At 45.8% G+C, this 24,290-nt stretch overlaps 1 protein-coding gene and 1 long non-coding RNA gene across 3 annotated transcripts in view; both read right to left on the bottom strand.

The window, feature by feature from the left end:
* Positions 1-325: 325 nt before the first annotated feature.
* LOC121336675 lies at positions 326-21,202 on the bottom strand. Of its 2 annotated transcripts, XR_005952801.1 has the most exons (5): positions 21,111-21,202; positions 11,813-14,233; positions 11,126-11,261; positions 7,923-8,037; positions 326-4,862 (listed from the first exon to the last, which is right to left on the bottom strand). It is a non-coding gene; the product is annotated as an uncharacterized LOC121336675 (long non-coding RNA). The 2 variants fall into 2 exon arrangements; XR_005952800.1 differs by lacking the exon at positions 21,111-21,202 and having other exon boundaries at positions 11,813-14,310.
* A 2,473-nt stretch (positions 21,203-23,675) lies between these two features.
* Positions 23,676-24,290, bottom strand: part of LOC121336690 (probable cysteine desulfurase) — a 36,082-nt gene continuing 35,467 nt past the window's right edge. The window contains exon 5 of the mRNA XM_041406061.1: positions 23,676-23,911. The gene's annotated coding sequence lies outside the window, so the exon portion shown is untranslated. The remainder of the gene's footprint in view (positions 23,912-24,290) is intronic.

Here is a 24,290-nt window from a genome sequence, read left to right as displayed (position 1 = left end):
CTGCTGCGGCCGCGCCGCTCCTGACCCCGGCCTGACAGCGCTGCAGCGAGGAATGGGGACTGTGACATGTACTGTGGTCTGGCAAAGAAGAAAGGGAAATTAATAAAAGGTAAAACAGCTCAAGGACAAGGAACAAGAATGAATAAGGTGAACTGATTCACTAACAAAGCAGAAAGGTTTCTGAAAAGTCAAGTATGAAAATGGCTACAGTCCACAGCCAGGATCCACACAGTAAACCACACAATGGCCTTGTCAGTGTTACACTGATAATATTTTTGCGACGTTGAATTAGTGCTGAACAATATTCCAGTATGTTGGGCACAAATACACTGATATTTTTATTAAGTGTCAAGCATGTACATATTCCTTTTTTTCCTTCACGAAAAACATTGGCCACAGGTAGTTAAAAGGAATTCCCACACGCCTTCTGTCGGTGTGTGCGAGCGCCAGCGCTGTGGCACGCTCCTGGTGTCCGTGTGCCTGGATTTTAGACCTGGACAGGACAGATGGAGCAGGCAGGGGAAGGGCAGCAGGCTCCTTCTCACTGCTGCTGGCTCACCCGACAGAGGTCTGGGTAACGCTCTGTCACCTTCACATTACACACTTCGCTGGGAGCATCCCCACAGGTTTCAGTGGCAGTGAGATCCTTAGCGGCTTTCCTTGTGGTTCTCCTGTTCTCACTGCGGGTGATTTTACACAGTTTACATATTTTGCCATTTAAAGATCACGCACCAGTCATGTGAAAGAAGTATCTCTCACACAGCCTCCGGACTGAAATGCTCCCGCAAGTAATAGAAGACTAAAAAAGAAGCTCTTCTGGAGTGTGGCAGTTGTAGGTATCCAGTGAAAATGGCACTACAATGTTCTATTTGTTTGTTTCTAGAATTTTAAATGGTCAAAAGGTGGTGCTTTCCACTGATAGTGGCTGAAATCTGTGTGTCACTAGCATGCACTAAACCCCTGAATGCTTATGGAGTGCACACAGCCACACACGTGCTCACACCCAGCAATGAATGCGTGGCTGGATAAAGATCTATATTAATACATATATTATAAATTATTGTACATTAATAGTCGTGTATTGCTAGGTGTATGTGTGCATTTAAGCTTTTGAAAAGCCCTGATATAGCTTTAAAATTACAATGTTTTTCAAAAGAAAGATGTAGGAATATTAAATGGAGTCAGTTTATTAGTATCTAAAGTGCATGGGTTCAGATATCTCAGCCTTTAATAACATTAGGTGATTACTGTTGGAGACGAAAATCTAGCCTGGGGATGGCATTGATCTCACAAATAGGGCATCCTCTCAAGTGTCAGGAGTCCAGGCTGAGACTGTTTGAGGGGCAGTCAGTAGGAAACGTTCAGGGGATTGGTTTTTTAGCTTTTTTTAGCTTAGTCTCACCCCTCAGTTGGTATTGATCTGCAGTACAGCCTTGTACAAGTTATTTTTCATTCTTTGATCTTCATTTTTTTTCTCTCCCATCTATCATCTGCCTTATCTGCAGATACAGAGAACTGTTGAGGGCTCTACTTACCATTCTTCTGTGTGTCAAGTACTGAGACCTACATTTTGGTCAGGCCATGTGATATGTCTTAGCAATAGTAACATACTGGCACAGTAATGAACAAGTGACAAGCAGTTTATTTATCCCTAGGGTCTTTTCAAATTTGAAGAGAAATTTAGGAGTTACTAAAAACTGGGTATACTGAGAGTGCACTCTGTTTCTGATGACTGTTATATCAAATCCTGCATTAACATTATAAATTTTAAAATAAACAGTAGTGTCAGAAATTCCTTACTGTAAACTGTACATTTTCCTTTTTATGAAACTCGTGGTTCTAGACAGTAAGACACTGACTCAAATTATTCTTGTTTTTAAGACTCCTCTAAATTACCACAAATTGTCTCAAACCCAACTGAGATGCAATTGTAATTTGAATTTCAAGTTCTTTTGAATTTCAAGCTGTAAGACACAAGACCTGGAAGAGAAATACCAGGTTACAGACTGCTGGAGGGAAAAAAGGCACAGAAAATGGCAAATTAGTTATGTGAATGTCTAAGTGGGATTTTTGCATTTATAAAGGCCACTAACTATCCAGAGAACCATGAATAGTACTGCAGTATTTAGCTTCAGGCTCTTCTTAAAGTTTCATGTGACAAAGAGCACAGAATTTTCCTCTCCCCTGACTCTAAAATATGGCTCTTTTTGTCTTTGTAGTGTTCATAGTCTTCTACATGGGCAATAATAGGCACTAAATCCAACAACTAATGAAAGAAATCACAGGAATGACAAGTGAGAAAAACGGACACTGTTTCACCCATTGAAACACACTGAAAATGCAAGCAGAAATGAATAAATGTTATGAAACACCATCAGCTGTTGTTAGCCTGATCCTGACCCCTTTCAAGTCAATGCAAAAGCCATCAAATGTCAGTGGCAGGTGTGTCTTTCTTTACTGAGAGATGTTAAAATCCAGGATGTACATTTGTGCAGATCAACAGACAGGCCTTTAGCACACTAGGCTGTTCTTCATCATGGGCACCTTTTTCTGTAGATCTTGTGCTGCTCACAGCTGTGGTGTTTGAACAGGAGCAGCTCCTCTAGTCAGAATGATGTGTCAAACAGCACTGTTCTGTAAATATTCTGTAAATTATTCTGTAAATAACTGAGGGAAATGGCAGCATTCTGTGGAGACTGCTGATGCACTGGGGGGTCTGAGGTGGTCTCTTGGTGGATGGGTTACTGCCAAAACCTCCTGGTTTTTCCTGGCAATAAGCCCCTGTATGGTTTTCATCTGTGGGATTTGGCTGTTCTTATTTACCACCGTTGTTCTCAGCCTTGCTGCCTGCTGTATTTTGAACCATTTGTGGTTTAGAGGCAGAGGGAAGAGAAGCATGGACAAAATCTGAGCTGCAAATCTAGTTTGGGATTGTTCTTGATGCTAAAAAAGAACTGTGGATTTGGAAGTCATCATAAGGCAACTACCATGTTTTGGCACTAATGATGAATTACTGCTGCAAGAACAAGGCTTTTAGGGAAGGCACAGAGCAGACCTGGGTTTGGGCCATAGTTTTAAAGCCAGGAAATCAATCCTGGCTTTAGGATAAATAAGTCAGGTTGGTCTGTCTTTTCTTTCTCAGTTTGAATGTGAAACAGTTTGTAAACTGTTGCTATTTAGCTAATACAGTGGAATGCAGTGAAATTTAAAGACATGCAATGTTTCTTCAATTTGATGTATAAATAGATTACAGCATTTTCAGCATTCCAGTCTTATGATCAAGTGGAATCCAGATCAGGTTTCATTTAACCTAGTAAAGAGAGAAATGTGAACAGTTTCAGATAGCTCATGTGGCGTTCAGCAGCATATTCTCTCACATATTTCAAACTCAAATTAAGTAAAGTGTGATATCAATATTGGAGAAAATCCACATCTCTTTGATAGACTTGGTGTGTCTGAAATATTTCTGTTTGGCATGGTTTTATTTTAATGGACTTTTCAATAATTCATTGCTAGATTTTCTAGAATCTAGGTTGCTCATTTTCTTGAAAACTTCTGCTTTGAACAGTAAGTAATCACTTTGTGTATAAACCATTCTTCAGACTTCCCACCAGCTTTATCAATTACATCTCAGTGTAAAAAGCATGAATAGTGGCAGGGCATTTGTTTTTAATATGTTGTCTAAGCAAAAAAGGAAACATAGACAAACTTCAGAGAGCTTGTCAGATATTTTAAATAAGTACTGTGGGGCACAATTTGATTTGTAGTTATAAATCCATTTACAGGACTGAGTTCCTAAAGGACTTTTGTAATACTTGGGGTAGAAGACTAAGAGGAAGTGTGGAGAGGAAAGATGGTCTGTTTTTAAGATGAGGGGGCAGTTACAGAGTAGACATTAAAGCCATTGCAAATCCATAATAATAATGTTTAGGTGGCCCATTTAAATAGACTTCCCAGGGAGTCCTGATTGTTTGGAGTGATGGTACCTGTGCTGAGGAGCCATCTGCTTGGTTCAGGAGTGTGGGATGCTCAGGTTCCAAGGGAATGTGTGCCTGCACCCCTCACCTTGCACTTCCAGAAGTGCAATGCCCTTTCTTCCCCTTTTACTGCGAAGCAGGAATTCAAAAGCAGAGACCAGAGCTGGATAAATAAAGGTGTGGGGAAACATGTACATATTTAAGTTCTGAGCAATTTTTGACAGCTCTATTGCTACCACATCATGTAGCACATGAGACAGCAGTCAGCCCAAACTGGTTCCCTGGCCTTTTTTGCCTAAACATGCTTCAGAAAACTTACAGTCTGGATGAGCTGTAACTTTCCTACAAAAGCACAAATGTGGGGTTTGTAGCAGGTAGTGGATTGATGGATTCCCTGTCTCCACATGGAATCTATGTATGCAAAGTATATACCAAAAAAACACTACTTCTGTGGCTAATTCTTGCTTTTCTCATCCAACTGTACAGCTACTATCAACATCTGTGAGTGCATCTACTGAAATACTCCTGCTGCCAGACACTAAAATGATGTGGTGAATATAAGCCTAAATTCTCTTCATGTAAATCTCTGCTTTTCTGCTGTTAATTTTGTTTTAAAACTTATATAAGTAGTTCTGCTGAAATCCACTAAAATAGAATCATCAGAAATTGAGAGCTTGCTAAGCAAAACTGAAAGTGTTTGGGGTAGACAAATAATAGTTGTTTATGAGGACCTGCATTTTGTATTGTTATTATTTTATAATTGAGCACTTCCATTATAAACATGATTAAAAGGCACAACTTGTCCTTCATTAATGCTGAAGAAGTGATCTCAGTGTGTATCAGGTTTGCAAATTCAAACCATTTTCAGAGCTCTGGTTTTGGAGCCTGAGAAGAAAGAGAAAAGAGAACATGTGGGGAAGTGAATGTTCTGACATTTGTCAGAGTAAACTGATGGAATGAGACAAACTACTGGGTTAAATGAAAAATACCACAACAATTAAATTACACTACTAGGATTCCCAAAGTAATTACCTGCTTCATGGCAAGCCCTAACAGATTCTCCATGAGAATTTTGATGAGTGGAATTGTCCTGTAGGTGTTAAAAGGTGTGGGAACTCTTTAGTAATGCATTGCAAAGAGGTGATACACTCAGCATCGTCATTCGGAGGACTTTTTCCCTCAGTTGCACTATAAATAATTCCATATGGATAAAAATTAGCTCACAAATTCTGCAAGTTAAGACTAGGAATTTCCTCTTCAGGGGCTTGTATTCTGTTGAGACATCTGAAAGTCATTAAAAGCTCTCGACATGGAATTGTCTCCAAGAAGAGGAGCAGTGGTCTCTGTGGGGACTAATCAGGACATAGCAACTCCCCCCAAAAGAAGGAGAGGGGGATTGTTGGGTGTTTTTCCAACCACAGTCCCACTTGCTGTTGTTTGCAGGAACCTGACAGCACCTGAAGGGAACTCGTGGATGTTCAGGTGTTGCTCTGCAGCAAGTGTGGCGTGGCAGCTGCCAGGTCAGGTGGGGAAGGATCTGCACAAAATGCAGCACATACAACCAGAGCAGGAGCAGCAGAACTGGGCCCTGCCTTATCTCAGGGGAAATCCTGTGCTGGTAGCCCTGTCAGTGGCACTGACCTGTGCAGGGCACAGCTGGTCACCCAGACACACAGACACACACATGGACACACACACACAGACACACAGACACACACACACACACAGACACAGACACACAGACACACAGACACAGACACACACACACACACAGACACAGACACACAGACACACAGACACAGACACACACACACACACAGACACAGACACACAGACACACAGACACAGACACACACACACACACAGACACAGACACACAGACACACAGACACAGACACACACACACACACAGACACAGACACACAGACACACAGACACAGACACACACACACACACAGACACAGACACACAGACACACAGACACAGACACACACACACACACAGACACAGACACACAGACACACAGACACAGACACACACACACACACAGACACAGACACACAGACACACAGACACAGACACACACACACACACAGACACAGACACACAGACACACAGACACAGACACACACACACACACAGACACAGACACACAGACACACAGACACAGACACACACACACACACAGACACAGACACACAGACACACAGACACAGACACACACACACACACAGACACAGACACACAGACACACAGACACAGACACACACACACACACAGACACAGACACACAGACACACAGACACAGACACACACACACACACAGACACAGACACACAGACACACAGACACACAGACACGCCTGTCCTGCCCAGCGGGAGCACACACAGGCAGCGGTGCCAGGATCAGTGGCTGTGGCTGTGGCTGCCCTGCCCGTGGCACAAGGCCGCACTGCTCACGCAGCATCAAGGCTTCTCCAGCACCCAGGTCCTGGTAGGTTGCACCTGGGGGAGTCTGTCCTTCCTTGACATACCTGCCCTGCTGTTACTACCACTGCTGCTGCTCCTTTTGTCTCTGATGCAGTAAAAAGCCTGTTTCTGTTAGCTACCGGTACTCCCAGCACAGTGGCTGTGGGTCTCAGACCATCTCAGTTAGATGGTCTCCTGTTGGAGAACTCACAACAGGCTTTTATCCAGAGCCCAATCAAAAGGTGAGCACAAATGCACTGTCTGGCACAGTGTTTATGGGTTTATCCCATAAACCCCCAATATTTCACCTTTGGTCTCTCCAGTACAGGAGGTTTTGGCATTTATTCAGTATTAAGTCATAAACATATTTTAAATGATGCAGTCATACAAAGAAAAGATCAGCTGAAGAAACAGGGAAGAGAGTTCTTTGTGATTTTCTTGATCTTTTGGTTGTGTTATGCTGCCATACAAAAGCCACTCAGTTCCTCACCTTTCCCCCTCAGTGAGACACTCAGAAGATTACAAATCTTACTATGAACTGAACACTGTCTAGATCAAAGATGTCCTGGGTTTTTAAGTTTCGGGACATTTCTTCACCTAATTAACTCGGAGCTGATTTTTCAGTCTCATCTGGTGCCCATGTCAAGGGCAGAGTCAGCAGCGGTGCCACGGGAGGTGGCACGGTGCTGCTCAGGAGGGCACACAGCTCTGGCAGCAGCTGACGTTCTGCCGTGGGCTGTTTGCCTGGCACCTGTGTGGCCATGCCCTGCAGCCCTCCTTGTCGGCGATGCTGGTGCGGGGAGCCAGTGCAAAACCAGCTGGGCACAAGGTGAGAGCTGTGTGCAAGTTTGCTGGAAGAAAGGATGTGGGCTCTGAGAAAACACCCCTGTCAGAGGGGGACGCTGGGGTGGTGCACGTTCCTGTTCTCTGCCTGGCTGAGGGGCACTGTGGCAAGCCAGGCAGCCAGGGCTGCTTTGGGGTCTGGGGGTGACACCCAGGGGGAGCCTGCCCGGGCACAGCCCACCCTGGCTGGCACAGTCACATCAGCCAGGCCTTGGGAGTGCACATGGGTCACAACAAGCCAGAGGAAGAAAAATGCTGTGGAAGCAGGCTGCTGAAATACACAACAGTGTGGTTTTATTCTGCGTAGCCCAATATCACAGTTAACCTGGGCAAATATTTCTGTGTTTACTCATGTGGTAAAAGACTTTTATAATGGTAAGTAAATACCTAGAAGGATAGATTTAGCATGTGGGAAGACTCACAGTGAGCTTTGTAAGAACGTGAAGGTTGAGTAATACCAATGTGTACACAAGCAGCAGAAAGGGGGTAGTTTTTTAAAAATTAAATTTCTGCATGCAGGCATGCTGTTCAGATTAGCATGGCAGTACATACAGAATTTACTTGAAATTTCTCTTTTCAAGAACACAGACATATTTAAATATTTTTTCCTAGGGCACGATGCATAATGAAATACCTGTTTTCTTCCAGTGTACTTTGCAGAACCAGGCCTTAAACACCATTTTTCACCCCATTGTAAAAAGAAATATGCCATCTCTTCCATACCATGAACTGTTTCTGGAGTGCTGCTTCTGTGAAGGGTACAAAGACACATCTCAGCTTCTGTTGAAATGTAATTAACAGGTAGATTTTAGGCAAATTTTGTGGAAGTTCTCCAAGCTTTATAAATAATACCCCTTGGGTTTTTTTTCAGACAGTAAAACTGAAACCTGAATTGGAAATTATTCCCCTTTACTCAAAACTTCAGACCAAGTCAGTGTCCAAAGTAAAATCTAAGGTTTCTTATCTCCTGCCTACTCCTGTGAACACTGAGCAGTGCCTGTGTAAGCTCTCTTGAGCATATTTTGCAGTGTATGGTGCATGTTGCACTAGTCTGTTGTTTCTGCATCTGTGTTTTTGCGGACAAATTGGTACCATGTAGGATATGGGGTGAAAAAGTGGTTTTGAGTGTTAAATGACTAAAGGATTTTCAAGCCTGTACTTCTTCATGGCATTTCTCAGACAAGGGAAACAAGGTTCTGTTCTGCATGTAGAAGAGGTGATGCACAGCAGAAACTTGGAAAGCTGGAGCAAGTTGTGCAAGGAGAAGAGAGATGCTTTCAGTTCCCTCCCACATTTTCTGTTTATATCTTTCCCTATCAGAATTGCTTTCTCATTTCTGCTTCCCATTTGCGTGTGTGCCAGCAGAAGGAATGTGCTGGTTCAGAGTAAGGTCCTCTGTGGATGGCCAGTGCTGCTGGCTGCCATGGCTCCTCAGAGCCACACTCTGCCAGGGGTTTGACATCTGCGTGCACTGAAGGCACATCAACTAAAATCAGTTTAGGTAGAACTGGGGAGATCTGGAATTTTTCTCCCAAAGACAAGCTGTGGGATGTGAAATAGAGCCAGTGACAGGAACCTGACAGGGACCTGCATTCTGTACAAAGAACCCCAAGTGACGAGTCCATATGACTTTTTCCTGTGGAATATGGACTGTGGATTGCTTCCTCCTATGACTCATAGACAGCTGTACAAAGTAGGATCCCTGTGCCCCTGATTTCACCTTGTAAATCATTAGACTTAACACTTTTCAGACTCCTCTTGCTGAAATACTAAAATGAAACCCACTGCCTGGTAATGTCTGCTGGCCCTTGTTCCACCTGGGCACGCTCTGCTGCAGGGTTACTGGCACTGGCCCACTCAGCTGTAGAAGAAAAAGCTTTCTCACAGGGTGCTTCTGGTAGGATCATGATTCAGGACAATCCCTCTTTTTTGAAGTCATGTTTATAGGGAGTAGCACATGGTAAATTAAGACATTTGGAGATCTGCAAATCCAAAGCTGGGTACTGCACAGCAGTGACGTTCTGGCCCACAAGCAATCTCACTGGGCAGAATGCTGGTTCACACACGAACAGAAGGGTTTAATGATGAAAGTGATCAGGATCTGATCCATAGCAATGTCACTGCACGCCTTAATGCTTGACTGGACTCAGGGCTCTTCAGGAGGACAGTGAGGGAACAGAAAGGCAGAATGTGAGAGGAACTACATGGTGAAAGAATGCACAGGGAGGGCTCTTTCCTGCAGCTGCTGAAGCCCTCTTTTATCTCATAACAGTCATTCTTTAAAAAAAAAATGAACTGAGAGAAGTGAAGATTTATTGCCTAGTCCTTTGATGCCATGGTCTGCTGAAGCATGGAGAACGGCCTTAAGAAGTGGGTTTAGTGTTCTTTTGTGGTAAGTTACAAATGGCAGCAAGAATGAGGAAATGTGTCTAATCCTTGCATGGACATCGATTGATTCAATGGTATCGAGTGAGTTTCTTCATCTCATTGCATCACAGTTACTCCATTTTTGAAATCAGGTTGATGACTATCAAGCATTGTTCATTGTTTGAGATCTGCAGTTATAAAATAGGAGCAGCATGGGCAGTCAGGATGACAGATGCCCCACATGCAGCTGTGGGGTCCTGCCCTGTGGCAGGAGCTGTGTGCTGCCCACATGGGTTATCCATTAGCCCACAGCAGTTGCCAAGTAACCACTGGAGATTATGAAAAATCTAATACTCAGAATTAAAAACTGTGGAAAGATCCAAGTTCACTGCAAGACCTCTCCCAAGGCTTCCTTATAATTCCTTGTTTGGGGAACATTTTAAATTCATCACTGACATTATTTTTATGTTGCAATTCCCAGAGCCCTACTCAAGTTTTATGCATCAAAATGGTTAATTGTGTTATCCAACTAGGTCTTCAGAAACTGACTTCTATCTTTGATACCCAATAGCTGCAGTCACCTGTAGGTGTCTGGGTTTGGCCATGGCTATAAACATCTGGCTATTATGTATTCAGAACTTATCTAGATACTGCGTCATTTACAGTGAGCAAAGGTGTTCAATGTGGAGTCTGATCCTTTGGATATTGCCTAAGGAATAGCATTTAAAGTTATGCTTGACCCATGCCAATCCTGAGCAATTCCCAGAAATCCCTATGACATGACATTTGCTTTCTGTAATCCAGGATGTACCTTTGTAACTATAACTGTTTTTGCACACATATGTGTGCCTCTAAAACTGTCTGGTTCTGTCTAACAAACATAAGAAATTTTCAGAATTGTATTCATTTTGGGGACATGCATTTATATCTTGGACAAGACTAAATTTATAAGCCTTGAGGGTGTAAGATATGGCTTTTATCCTAAATTTAATTTAATTTTCAGTTCTGTTGATAAATTTTCTGTACTGATTTCAAAGTCATAGGGCATGTTAGCTGGATGGCTAAAATTTCTAGAGAAAGGGGGTTGTGTATTTATAAGGATAACAGTAATATTCAGAGTGATATTAGTAAGGGTTATAAAAATAATTAAGAGTTGAGATTAAGAATTAATACATGACCACAAAGAATAACAAGTAAGGAGAAGGAAAATGCAATTCCTCTGTTATGCTGTCCTCTCTCTCATGGCCTGACAGGGTTGGACACCAGACTGGATCCATGACTTTAAACAGAATTCCTCTTCTGCTCCCCAGGGGAGCAGACACCAGTGAGGATGGGCACTGAGATCTTGCAGTCCCCCATAAATACAGTCTTGTTTCCCTAGGGAACAGTTATGTTTTTGGCAGTACATGCTGCGAGCCTGGCTGTTTCATGCTGTGGGAAAACCAGTGTGCTTGCTGTCTGCATTCTTACCTGGAGTTGCCTGTGCCTGTTTGTTCCCTGCAGTTTGCTCTCCGTCCCTTCCCAGAGCAGGGCCATGCCTGGCGGTGACTCTGCAATGTGCAGGAACTGGCACTGGGATAAGATCGTGCTTGTTCTGCTCTCTGACCTGCAGGAATGTAAACTTGCTGACCTCACAGATCTGCTGACGTTGGCAGGTGCTCCTCCACCTTGTAATTCAGCATTATGCTTATTCCTCACACTGCACTGTGCCGTGCATGAGCCAAAGGCAAGTCAACAAGTGCTCCTGTGAGATGCCACCACTCCAGGAAGCACAAAAGCAACCTCCTCAGGTAGGCTGACTGAGGTGAGAGATGGCCCCAGGGAGGCCCAGAGTCCTCATTCCCTGGGCAGGCCCATGAGAAGGGACCTGGCTACTGTGCTAGTTTGTGCAGACAGTGCCTCAGAGGCTACAGGGTGATGGGCAACAGTCTCTAAGCCCACCACCTGAGTCCAGGTGAGCTGTGGGGAAATCCTCTTGGCCATTGAGACACCAGATACCCACCTCCACAGCTGCATACCTCCCTGCAGGCGTGGGAGCCCACATGCAAGGTGCCTCATTAATTCCCTTTGGAACATATTCATTACTGGTGTGACTTCCACATGCAAGCCTGCTGTCAGCAAAGCTCACCAGTGTGCAAACTGCATCAGCTGTCTTACCTGAAACCTGTCTTCTCCATGCTCCGTTGCAGCTCAGGCTGGCCCCAGAGGCAAATCTGTGGCATTCCAGTTGAACATGGTTCCACGTGAAGGTGGCATAGCCCTCTGTTGCAGGGGGCAGAGAAGGGGTTTCTGAACAGGATCCACCTCTGAGCAATGCATGGAAGGAGCAGATTGTCCCATACAAAACTGCAGTCACCACCGAGGAAGTGAGAAGTTGGCACTAACCTCTCATCATATATCCTCCTTTTCTCCTATAAAATGGGGGGCTGGAGCACCACACTAGTGTGTCATTAGGGAATATATCTGTGCTGGGCTATATATTATTTGGCTTTACTTTGATTCCAGAAGCTGTAGCAATATGGGTCATGATTTACATCTGTGGTAGGTTGTAGTAGCAAGAAGAAGCAAACAACTGTTCTTGGATTTGACATTTTAAGTGCCTTTTAGCAATGTTACTATCCAGACAAACCAACATCACTTTGAAAGCTACAGTGGAAATTCACAAACGATGATATAGCCAGAGACAATTATAAACATGTAAAACAAACAAAGGTGGTGTTTTCTAAACATGAGTCTAAGGGTTGACCGCTGGCTCTCCATCATATGCATTCCATGGATGTGTTATAAAGAGTGAGATTGTATATAGAGCAAAAATTTTAAAATAGGTCATAGTTACATGCAAAACTAACACTTCTCCTTTAAGGAAGACTGGCTGAGAGCCATATCTCCCCAGGAGCAGTTGCTAACTCCAGTGAGGATAGCTGTGGGAGCAGAGGGACCTGAAGTCAGGTCCACTTCTTGTTTGCTTATTCTAGCAAAGAACCTTCTTAGAACAGTCAGAAAAAGCTCTTTATTCCTGCAAAGCTTGTGGCATTATCCCCTGTAACCTTCCTGAGGGTGGGGAGTCACTGCCAGAACCTTTGCACAGCTTCCCTCTGAGGAGTCATCACAAACCCTGGCACTTCTCAATGCAGAACCAAGTTACACCAACACCCTCACTTCAAAATGCAAGGGTTATTGCTGCAGGAATAAATCCTTTTTTCTTAGAAAGAGAGGCATAGAATGGAGCAGGGAAATTGAAAGATTTAGTCTTGCTCCTGCTGCAAACGCTTGAAATGCATAAGACTGAATTATCTAGGGAGCATGTCAAGGGTCTGACAAAACCCGGCAGTTTCAATTAATGGCCTCTGTTCAGCTGTCAGAACCCAGTGGGTCTGCTGACAACAGAGTGATGACAGATCAACCTCCACTGACATCCTGTGCAGATGCTTTTAAAGTAGTAAAACATACATTTAAGAATCTATACTTAGGCATGAACACAAAACTTGAAGTCTTTCACAGGTGCTCAGATTTGTATCTCAATTACAGATTCCCTTCAGTGAGGCATGCAATTTAAATCCCCAAACCAAGTCAACATGACACAAGAATGATTAATTATTGAACAAAAGCATATAATCATGACCATCTGTGGATAAAAAGAAGAGGGGAATTTCACCACTGCAAATACAAAATTCACAGTTGTAAGACCTGGAATCGAGCTTGAAGCTTTTTTAATTAGCCAGGGGAATAATGGATTTTGGAATCACTACAATGACTTAACATGCCTTTGGGTGCTATTATTTTGTTTTGCAGTGACAGGGACCTCTGCAGGAGAAAAATGTGGAATCCCAGCCTAAAATCTCCCCTTGCAGAGGTAATGTCTTTAACCTCACATGGCGCCAGGCCTGGCCCCCTGCTCAGGAATGCTGCTGAAATGCAGCAGTGAGAGCAAGTCAGCCCTTCCACTGCAGGTGTGCCAGCAGGGATGGCTGCTGGGGCTTTGCACGGGGAGCTCAGAGCTCCCTTTGGCAAGGAGCCTCTCTGTTTCCTGCGAGGTACACGCAGGGCACGCGCAGGGCAGCGATTCTGTCGCAGCAGACTAAGCCCGAGCTGTTAGGCTGTCCCAGAGCAGCAGGGGAGCTGTGCTCCTGCCCGTGGGGTGCTGTGGGTGCAGCTGAGAGCAGCAGCTCTGAGCTGTCTGTACCCCACGGCACCCTTCTGCAGCTGCCCTCCTGCTTTGGAGGAGGCTCTTGTTCAGAGAAGGTTCCCTGAAAGACCTTTTCTTTGTAGGAGAAAATCAACATATTCTGGGGACCCCTGATTTTAGGAGAAGCCTTAGAGCCTTTGGGAAACAGCCTTCACCTGTGTTCTGCAGGCGGGGGATGAGAGTTTCTGTGTGCCTCTGACGATGTGTGGAGAGATGTGCACTAACTCCCTCGCAGGGAAACACAGCAGAGAGCACTTCCAGCAGAAGGCAGGGGCACCAAGCTGGGCTTTCCCTCCCTGCTGGGCAGCTCTGATCTCCATGGCTTGCTCAGGAACAGGAACCAGGCGTGACTTGCACCTCAGCTGAGCATGCAGCCAGTGGGAAAAGCACTCCTGGCAGCAAAGAGAAAGCAAGAAAGTGAAAAGTGACAGAAATGGGCCTTCAGGAGACACCTTCAGGCCATATCACCCCTGAGAGCGAATTCATATGCCCTCAGACCCATTGTTGAGATCCTCAATGTAAACTGGATTTCCCTGTGCACACACCAGCCCTGTGTGAGCACCTCTTGTGCAGCTGCTGGCAGATTTTGGAGGTTCTGAACCTATGACCAAAAATAGGTGGGTCTGGTTTCCCTAGTCATGGTGTTCAGTGTTACACATGCCATGATGATGAAGCATTGTAAATCATGAGTCTGCTTGCATACACTGATAAACCAGTCATGCAGAAGGTTCCTTGGAGTAGGAATTCAGCAGAAGGCATTTCACATCTGTCAGAAATAATTCAAGGGTGTGGAATGACTAATTGGGAACTGCATGAATAATCAAGACTTCATTTTCAGCAAGACAAAGCCATGAACTTTTGTCTGGCACATCAGTAGGGAATACGTTCCCTTCATTAAGGCCCATGTTCTGGGGACTGATGCTAGCAAAAATACCAGAAGGAGAGATTTTTGTGATGATCACAGAGTGTCCACTTTTAAAGTGCAGCTCATAAGTCTAGCTAAAGGACAGAGCTATTTGAGAAGCAGATGATGCTATGTAAACCTTAAAAATAAACTGTTAAACTGAAAACAAAGACATAAGATTTGAGAGTAGAATAAAAAATGGAAAATGAAATCAGCCTAAGCTGAGGTTTTTAGTATTAAGCAAGGACTCAGATCTTTCCCTTGGCCAAGTCTAGAAACCAGCCACTGGTCTGCCAAACACGACTGGTTCCCACTCGGGTGGAAATGAGGAGCTGGGGCTCCTGTTTTTCCCCTAGACTGCAGAACAAGCAACAATAGGAGTTGTGCTGGTCTGAGGTCTTGATTTGCTGTGCTGTGTAACAACAACGATGAGAAAGGGGGAGATGGGATCATTTTCCATCCGGCCTGTGCCAGCTCAGAGCCCAGGCACCCTGCTGGATCAGGTGCTGGGGCCCTCAGCCTGTTCCATCAGAGCTCCCAGGCACTGCATCCATCCCTGCTCACAGAGCTGTCCATCCCAACAGCTCCGAGAGCTGCACACACCGGCAGCACCCAGGGACTGGAGACTTGGCAAATGTGATAGATGGCAGGAAAAGCTTTATTAGCTGAGCACAGGCTGGGAGAAAGCTTGTGAACTCTGCTCACAGGTTATAGAACAGACAAAAGCATGTCAAACAAGGGACATTGCTGGATTTCTGTGTGTACTGAGGTCCAGAGATTGTCACAACAGATTTTTCCAGCAGATTTTGTCTTTATACAAATTGTAAAATACCTCCAAAAAGTACTGGTTAGGTGACAGGATCTGTTCTTTCAAGGACAGGGCTAGGGCTAAACCCATCATGACCACAGCTTGCCAGCTCTTCATATAAGCTGATGCCATGTGAATCACACGGTGAGTGGGAGCTCCCAGAGCTCAGTCCATGAACAAAGCATGTCTTGGAGCAGGGTGAGGAATGCAGAGGCGTGTGCTGGAAGGTGTGGCAGGTATGTGTGAGCTGTTAATGACCATGCTGAAGAAACCCTGGTGATGCAGAGGTGAAGGAGTCCAAGAACTGGAGGAGTCCAGAACCCATGCTGTAGGATCAGCTGAAGGATGGATCTGCATCCACAGCAGCTGCTGCAGCTTCCTGGCATGGAAATGCTCTTCAGCAGCAGCAGCACTTTTCATCTCACTCTAGCAGCAGGTATGGGCCTGCACTGGTATTATCTTAATTTTCAAAGACTTTGTCATGCTTTTCAGAGCCATTCAATCTTTCATTTGAGACTTCACTGAATAGGGCACTCCATGGCTACTACCATTGTTCTCTGAACCAGCCTCTCTGAAGGTGACCTCCTCCACTTACAAGTGAGGAAAGACAGAAAAATTAGAGTTTAATGGGCGGAACTCTGGATGGAGCATGGATAAACCCAGGAGGTTTAAAAGATGAAAAGTGGCAAAACCACTGACTAGCATTTGCAGAGCTGAAATGCAAAAAGCTTAAGTTCTGCAACTTGGAAAGTACGGAGTCTGTCTCGCTGTGAGTCAAAATTGTGGCAGGATCTGACGCTGCCTGCTCAGCCCTGCAGCTGAGGTTCTCTTCTCCATGTTATGGGCTTTAGCTGTAGCAGAGCAAAGGGACCTGCACCATCCTGGCAGGAACACTGCTCTGCCTGCCCGCACTGCCTCACTGCAAAGAGTGGCTCTGAATTATGGGTGGGCAACATTCACCAACATGGATTTCCCCAGAAAGTTTGGTGCCATTCACCTTATCTGCTCCAAGGGCTTTCTTAACCCCCTTGAGGTGCCATGCCACAGGGGAGTGCTCTAGCACCCCTGGAACGATGTACACCTTGCTGGGGAAGTGACCTGTGGGCATAAGTGATCTTTCCTAACAGCTGGCAGTTGTCCCACCCAGGCCTCAGCTGCATCCCCTTCAGCAAAGGAAGGATGGGGATCAGGCTGCTGGGTGAACAGCACAGTCCTGGCCCTGTGTCCAGCCAGCACGGCACGACCAGGGATGCCACCCACAAACATTCACAGGAATTCCAGGCAGGAGACATGCCATGTCCATCTCATCTTCATTTTTTATATTTTTCCACCCTAAACACTTGGCCAGGTGATTGTTCGTTGGCTTTTTAAATTTTTCTGTGTGGTAACTGAAGATGTTTACTACCAGGCAGGAGTTTTGTTTCCCTAAGAGCAGCAGCCTCAGCTCCTGGAAGCAGGCAGCTTCAGTGGCTGTCCCAGGCATCTACTGACCTCAGGCCTTATTCTTTCACCTGTCTTGTCACTGACCTGTGTCTTCTGGGGCTGTGGGATTAAAGATATGATGCCAACAGCCCTCCCTTCTGGGGAGGTGCAAAGGGAACACCAGACGTTGATTTCTGGTTGTCTCTGTTCACATTTTGTACTGGAAATTCACTGACAGGCATTGAAGCATGAAATGCAGCGATTGTTTGGAAGGTGGCCAGAAAACCCTGACGTTCTGGGAGTGAGTTATCTTTCTGCAGTTTGTCTAGCAGAGAGGCAATGTGGTTCAATGCAATTTTTCTGCCTATAACCCGAGGTGATGCTGGTTGCTTCAAGTCATAAGCAGCAAAATCTCAGGGCTGTGAAACCCTCCAAGCCAGGAGTGGCACCTGTGTTAATACAGAAAGACACAGAGTGTGTTTCTGACCCATTTCCGTGTCATAGGGTGTTATAATTCTGTGCTGTTAAGCTGTGCTGACTCTAGACATGGTTAACAGTGGGGTGCAGCTGGGTGCTCACTGCAGGAGGAGGAGGAGGCTGCTGGGGCACGGGCAGCTTGGGGCTCACCAGCAGGCTGGCCTTATCTCAGCTGTCACTGGGAACTCTTCAAGCCCTGCGCCGAAGGGCTGAACACATACAACAGCTTCACATTTGTCTTCTCTCTCACAGACTTTCTCTTCCAAAATTTCTGACTGCTAAGGGCCACCGCCAAGCTGGAAGCCCACTGTCCCCTGGGAACTCCAGGTGGGGAGGGGGCTCTCTCCATTCCCAGGGAACTCCAGGCTGGGGGCAGGTGCTCTCTGTCCCCTGGGAGCCCCGGGCCAGCTGTGCAGGGCAGTGCTGGCACAGGTGGGATCAGCTGCTGGACTCAGCAGACACTGAGCATGTTTGCCCAAGGATTAAGCAAGGTAAGCCTCCGGGCTTGTCCATCCCCCATTCAGGGGGCCCAGTCCCTTTACCTTTGTCTGTCCACAGGGTATTTAAAGACTGGTATTTAAAGGCCCTGGTCCCTCAGGAGGACACCTGAGGCAGGCAGGACGTGCTGTGGCCACACTGCCCTGCTGAGCCCCTTGCCCTGCTGCTTTGGGCAGGCACGGCTGCTGGCGTCTGGTGTCTGCTCAGCTTCACTTTGAGGTATTTAAACTCAGCAAAGTGGCTTTTTTTAGATCCATATGCACAGATCAGGTGGTCACCTGTGTCAATATGTTTATTCACAGATCCTAGCTCAGGGACCAGCCTTCTCTAAACATAATTAGGGCTATTTAAGTAGATTACCTCTCGGTCCACATAAAACACCATGAATTCCCTCACTGAGCAAAACTCCAGGTGGCACGAGGGTGAAAAGCAACAAGGATTTTGCTGTTGAGTGCCTCAAATATTTCTATGATTGTACTGTCAATGGCTGTTTGCTTCTGAAGAGCTGCCCACTATGTCTACTCTGCCATTAAGTCGGTTTTCAGAGCAGCAGCTTCACCGGGCACTTTGGCAGCTGCTCCCACCTGTCAGCCTCCCTCACCCTGGCTCATACTAACTAGGCTGGAGGTATATGCAGCAAAGCCTGATTTGGGGCTGGATGTGAAGAGAAGCTTTTCAGCTTTTGTCCTTTTGCCTGCCCTAAAAAATTTGATTTCTGGGATTCCAGCAAGGCCATCACACTGTGTGTCTGTGTGAGTGTTGTTGAGCAGAGCTCAGCCCCGCACCTGGCCCCAGCAGGCGCTGAACTATCGGGGCATCTGGAACATGAGGCTCATTTTCAGCACTGCACAATTTTCTCCACACTGATGTTATCTTTGCCATCAGCTACTGGCATGCAGCAGCTCACATATGCCATTAGCAGGTGGTAGAAGACATAAATGGAATTTTCTCTCAGAACATTTCTTCCATTCTTCCTCCCAGACTGATGAAGTACAAGTTCAAGCTAAAGGCATGTAGTGACTACAGCTCGTTCTCAAACAGGGCCACAGAGAGTTAAAAGCAGGCTGCAGGAGAAGCTGTCACATCTTTCAGTCTCGCTGCCATGGTCAGCTCCTCAGCACAGTGCCCTTAGAGCACGGGGAGTGCAGCTGTGTGTGGCTGCACTCCTGACCCTCGGGATCTGCAGCGGCGCAGTCGCTGCGGGGAGCTGAGGCACCTGCCCACGGTCTCAGCAAGCTGCTGCAGCTTGGCAGAGCTCTGGGCCCTGGAGATGGACACAGAAATTTATGGATCAGGCAAACAGATCGCCAGAAGAGGCATGAATTCAGGAACACAACATGTGCACTTTGTGTGGCCTCCAAAAGGAGGAGGCAGAAGCACAAGGAGCTCCACATCATCCCACAATTATGCTGCTGTGAGCTCAAGTTGGTCTGCCTTCCAGCAGAGCCACAGTCAGAGGAGCCTGGGGGCTGCTGCTGGAACCATGTGCCTGAGTGCACTCCTGACTCACCATTCACTTTTGCATCTGGATGCCTTATAGAAGACATAAATGGCTTTTTGAAAAATCTTATTCAGGGTTCTTCTTTTATTTTTAATATGATTTTTTTTCTGTCTCCCTCAACTGCAGCAAATCCTTCTCAAAGTTGCTCCTGAACTTGATGGAAAAGAAACCATGGCTCAGGACCCCCTTGGTCTCCAGACCTGACATGAGCCTTTATTTTTCATCTATTTTGTTTTGTCCCCAAAGGACAATTTCATTCCAGGTTCATAAACTCATACTGAAAAACAATAGAACATTTCCAAAGTCACAAAATTCTGTGGAATTGCAAGTCTGATGCTTTGGATCCAAAGCTCAACTTTGGATTTTTTCTCCCACAAAGATGCTTTGATACTTGACCAAATGAAAAGTGCTTCAGTGCTACAAGTGCCAGGTTGATGCTCGTGATCTGTCTGACCTGTCTCAGGGACTCTCTTTGTTTTGTCAGACAATGCAGATGGGAGAGGGGACTGACATATGCTTTTGTTCATGAAAATCTTTACATTCCAAGGTTATTTAAAATAATTGTCTTCCATAAAAACATAGTTTCTATTGCCCAGTGTCCTCTCTCATCATATGTGGGAATGCCATTCCCTGGTTTCAAGAAGTCTTTGGGTTTTTGAGTGCTGATCCTTTCCCACGTGGGGGTGGTCTCTGCCCCCTTCCCCCTGTGTTGCTGGGGGACAGGGCAGTGAAGAGAACACTGAACTGCTGAAGCCAGGCTGCTGTGTGCACCTGGGCACAGCTGCCACTAGAAAGGTGCAGGGGAGAGGCACTTTTGTTCCAACCATAGAAATAACTTCCTTAGAAAAGCATTTTGCCTAAAGCCCACTATAGATTGCAGCCCCAGATAAGTTGCTTGCTTTGGTCCAGGATCAGAGCTGAAATTCTGCAGAGGGGGCATGGGCAGCCCTGGTGTGAGCACTGGTGGCCAACAGGCAAGGGATCTCCTGTGCCAGGTGACCCAGGGCAGAAGGAAAGAAAAGGCAGTAAGGAGAACAGGGGTTGTAATAATTTTGTTGTACCGTGGGGGAAAAAAAAACTTGTCATCTGGCTAAGAAAGCAAATTCCACTGGATCCTAAATTTCCTACCTATCTCCATGGAACAGCTTCTGTCAAGTGCTGTCAATATCTCACAGTTCTCCCATGCTCCTTTCTTTTAAAGTTCAAAGTCAAAAGGTGACTTTCAGGTGGCTGCATCTATTTGCCCTTTTCTTGCCTTGAAGCAAACAACCAGTAACATTCCCTGGCATGTTTTTCTCCTTTCTGAAGTTTCTTTCCTCCACTGCCCTCCTCCATAAAATCAGACCCCTTTTCACACATGGGTGAACCTAGAAAATCATTTAGAGTGGGAAGCACGTGAACCACTTCAGTGAACACCAGGTAATTGTATATTAGAGGCCTTTTGAAAGGTCATCTATTTCTGGGTAATTTTTCCAGGTACTTTCTTAGTGAACTGAAGCTCAGTGGCACCAAGTGAAGAACAGGGTGCTTTGCACACATCTCCAGCTCCCTGGCCCTGTGAATTGCCCACCCCAACCACTGTGTGAGTCCTCTGATGTTTTCTTTCCAAGATGCCCATCTCCACGTGTCACCTGCTTGTGCCATGTTTGCATCACTCACCTGTGTCCTGGGAACAGCTGAGGTTTTCAAACACACTGTGCTCATCAGACTCTACACTTTTCTGAAAAAGGCTGACTTTTCAGTTGCGTCAGGATACGAAAAACGACCTGAAAATCATGAGACACACAAATAGACACACAAGCAGACAGAGCACTGGAGTGCTGGTGAACCTGCCCGTCCGTGGTTGCTCCTGGTGCATTTTTCCCACAACAAGGATTCCAGGTGGGCTCATGCTGCAGCTTTACCTTCTCAGCATCACAAATTTGGGTATTATTCCTAACAAAGCAATAAGCTTTGCAATAATAAATAAGAAACTAAAACATTAATTTAAATGAACTGATAAGTGTTACAGCCACCAGATGGTCACATAATCTCAATTTCCATTCAAAACCAGACAAAAAACATCAAGCGACACTAAAGAAACTTTATGTTCTTTAGTAATGCAATTTCAACAACAGAAGTAAAAAAATTTGGTTTATACTAAGAATGGAAGCACAGAGGGACTTCTCTAGATAAAATTTCTGTTTTAGCAGAGATTTAAATTTCCTAAACTGATCTCGTTTTCTGAAAAACAATCCAGAATGGAGAAAAGAACAATGACACTTAGGCTGTACATTTATTAAAGGCTTTTCTAAAATTGCAAACCGGGCAATCAAGGCCCTGATTTGTCCTCCTGGGAAGACAAGTACAGTCAGCTCCCAGTCCCAGATTCCTGCTCCAGACACTGCCCAGGTTCTGCCAAGTTTGCCTGTGCAGGGTTCTGCTCCTGAGGCTGCATTCCTGGGTTCTGACAGCAGCCACCACACAGCTCCAAACATGGCAGCGCTCACGGTCAGACACATGTGCAGAGGGGCATGTGAAGAGGCAGGAATGGCTGAAATTTTAATTAAGGAAAATTTAAGTGACATATCTATTTGAGAAAGTGATGGTTGCGCAGTGCAAGTGCATCAGTGCCAACCTCCAGAGCTGCAGCCAGCAGTGCCTTTGCTGCAGCAGAGCAGGAGCCCAGCTCTGCCCCCATGCCTTATAATTCTTTTTACTAGTTATTGCAGTTACTGTTTGGAATGCACTTCACTGTGCAGGCAGCAAAGCCCCATGGACATTTTACATTAAAGAAACGTCAATGTGACTCTGTTAAAGAGACCAAAAGGGATTTTGTGGATTTTTGAGTTTGCCCAAGTCCTGTATATTTGTATTTCTTGATACTGCTGCAGAGCACAGGAGATATTGACAGCTGAGCCTTGGCAGCAGCACTGGCCCTGGCAGTCTGTGCCAAGGTCATGGCCAGCAGCCCCAGCCAGCACCTCACTGACCCTGCACTGAGCCGCACTCTCACTGCCACACAACATTAATTCTGACTTATCCATGAGAATGAACGATTTTCCAATGGCAGAATGGACTCAAATGGGGGATCTTGGCAGGCTCCAGCCAGGTGAAAGTTGACTCCTTTACAGTCTTGTGAGCACCAAGGAACGCCTCAGCCATTGTTTTGACGTGTAACGGGGCCATAAAGCGGCTCTGACCCCTGACACTGCCAGAACATCCTAAACTAACGTGTCTTAAACCTCTCCAGGCTGAGCTTGTCATAAGTCACTGATCTCTGCATCTTACTCATTCCAACGCAGACTCTAGGGCTAACCACACTAGAGAGAAGAACAGCTGAGGACACAAAACACTAGAATAATTTTAAGCATTCACTACTAAAATACTGTATAAATTAAAAATACTGTCAGCATTTACACTAAAATCAAAAGCATCCTTAGTTTTAGGCTTTGTTTTACATTTCATGCTGAGTTCAACAATAAATATTCAATCACAAGAACTTAGTTTGAACATTCAGCGTTTTTAAGACTGCCAAAAGAGAGTTTAAAGTGGGGCCTTTCTCAGCAGCCAGAGCGTGCAGAGGGGCTGCAGTGACACTGTGGCAGCATCACCACAGAGCCTGCCTGTGGCAAGGGGGCTACAGGAGGATGAATCCACCAGCAAACCAATCCAGGCTTGCTGCACTGGCTGTTGTCACCCACCCAGGGCCCAGCCCAGCACAGAGCAGCCACAGCTCCTGTGGCTCTGGCAGAAGCTCGTGCCAGCCATGCACAGGGCAAGACTCACCCAGAGGCTCATGTGGCAACATCCAGAAGGACTGGAGACTGCCCAGGGATGGCTGCTTGCTCTGCTGCCCAGGCACCCCCCAAAGCCCCTGTGAGAGGCTACACTGTGGATGGGAGAGATGTCTGAGCTCAGCAGGGCTTGAAGCACTTCATCACCAGTTTTCCTTGTTAATTAGTGTTAATTATTGCTCCCCAGCCCCAGGAAGCAGCAGTGCTTCACTTCCAGCTGAGCCACCAGAGGATGCACCCCTGTGGGTGGGACATGGGCAATGTGGGCCCATGGGAAGTGGGCACTGCCACGTGGGACACAGGCACTGCTTCAGCTGGGATGGGCACGTGGGACATGGGCACCACTGCAGGGGAACCATGGCCATGTGCCCATTGCTTCCTCAGTAATTGTACAGACTTCAGGACCAGAAGTTCTCCAGAATGCCAAAGAGCAAATCTCCACACTTTCCTGCAGTAGTTAAATATTTTCTTTATTTATCAAAGCAATATCCTTCAGAAATCAAAAGCTCAGGTCCTTCCTCCCCCAGTGCAGAATTAATGTGGTACCAGCAACACTCAGAACCAGTGACTCCTGTACAGCACTCACCCCACACCATGGCCATGCTCCCAGGACTGGAGACTGAGTCTTTGAGAAGTGCTGTCAGCCAGAAGTGAGTCTACCTGTCTCATACATTTGCTGACCCCCTGAAATGAGAGATTAAATGAAACTCATTAAACTATTCCAAGCAAGGACCAGAAAAATTGCTCCAATGAAGAATACCTGCATTTAAAAGAAATGATACAGATATTATCAGCTAAAGAGGCTGCTGTCTCTTCCAGAACATGCTGCTGCCACAAGACCTTAACATGTCAGCTGGTATCACCACTAACACCTGAGACAGCAAACAAGAGCTAATCCTTACACCCTCCTTGTGCTAATGACTGCAGGAGATAACTGGTGTCCCTGGCAAATGTCCCATTTAATTCAATTAACTCCAGCCAAGTCCTGTTGATTGCACTGGCAGTGCCAGAGAAAGCCAGAAGGCAGATCTGGAGTCAGATGGTAAAACCAAGGCAGTCTCCA

The sequence above is a fragment of the Onychostruthus taczanowskii genome, unplaced genomic scaffold (genome assembly GCF_017590055.1).
Source record: "Onychostruthus taczanowskii isolate IOZ18803 unplaced genomic scaffold, ASM1759005v1 scaffold24, whole genome shotgun sequence".
In the NCBI taxonomy this organism is placed as follows: domain Eukaryota; kingdom Metazoa; phylum Chordata; class Aves; order Passeriformes; family Passeridae; genus Onychostruthus; species Onychostruthus taczanowskii.
Note: the sequence above shows the minus strand (reverse complement) of the source record. Positions and strands in the feature narration are given on the sequence as shown.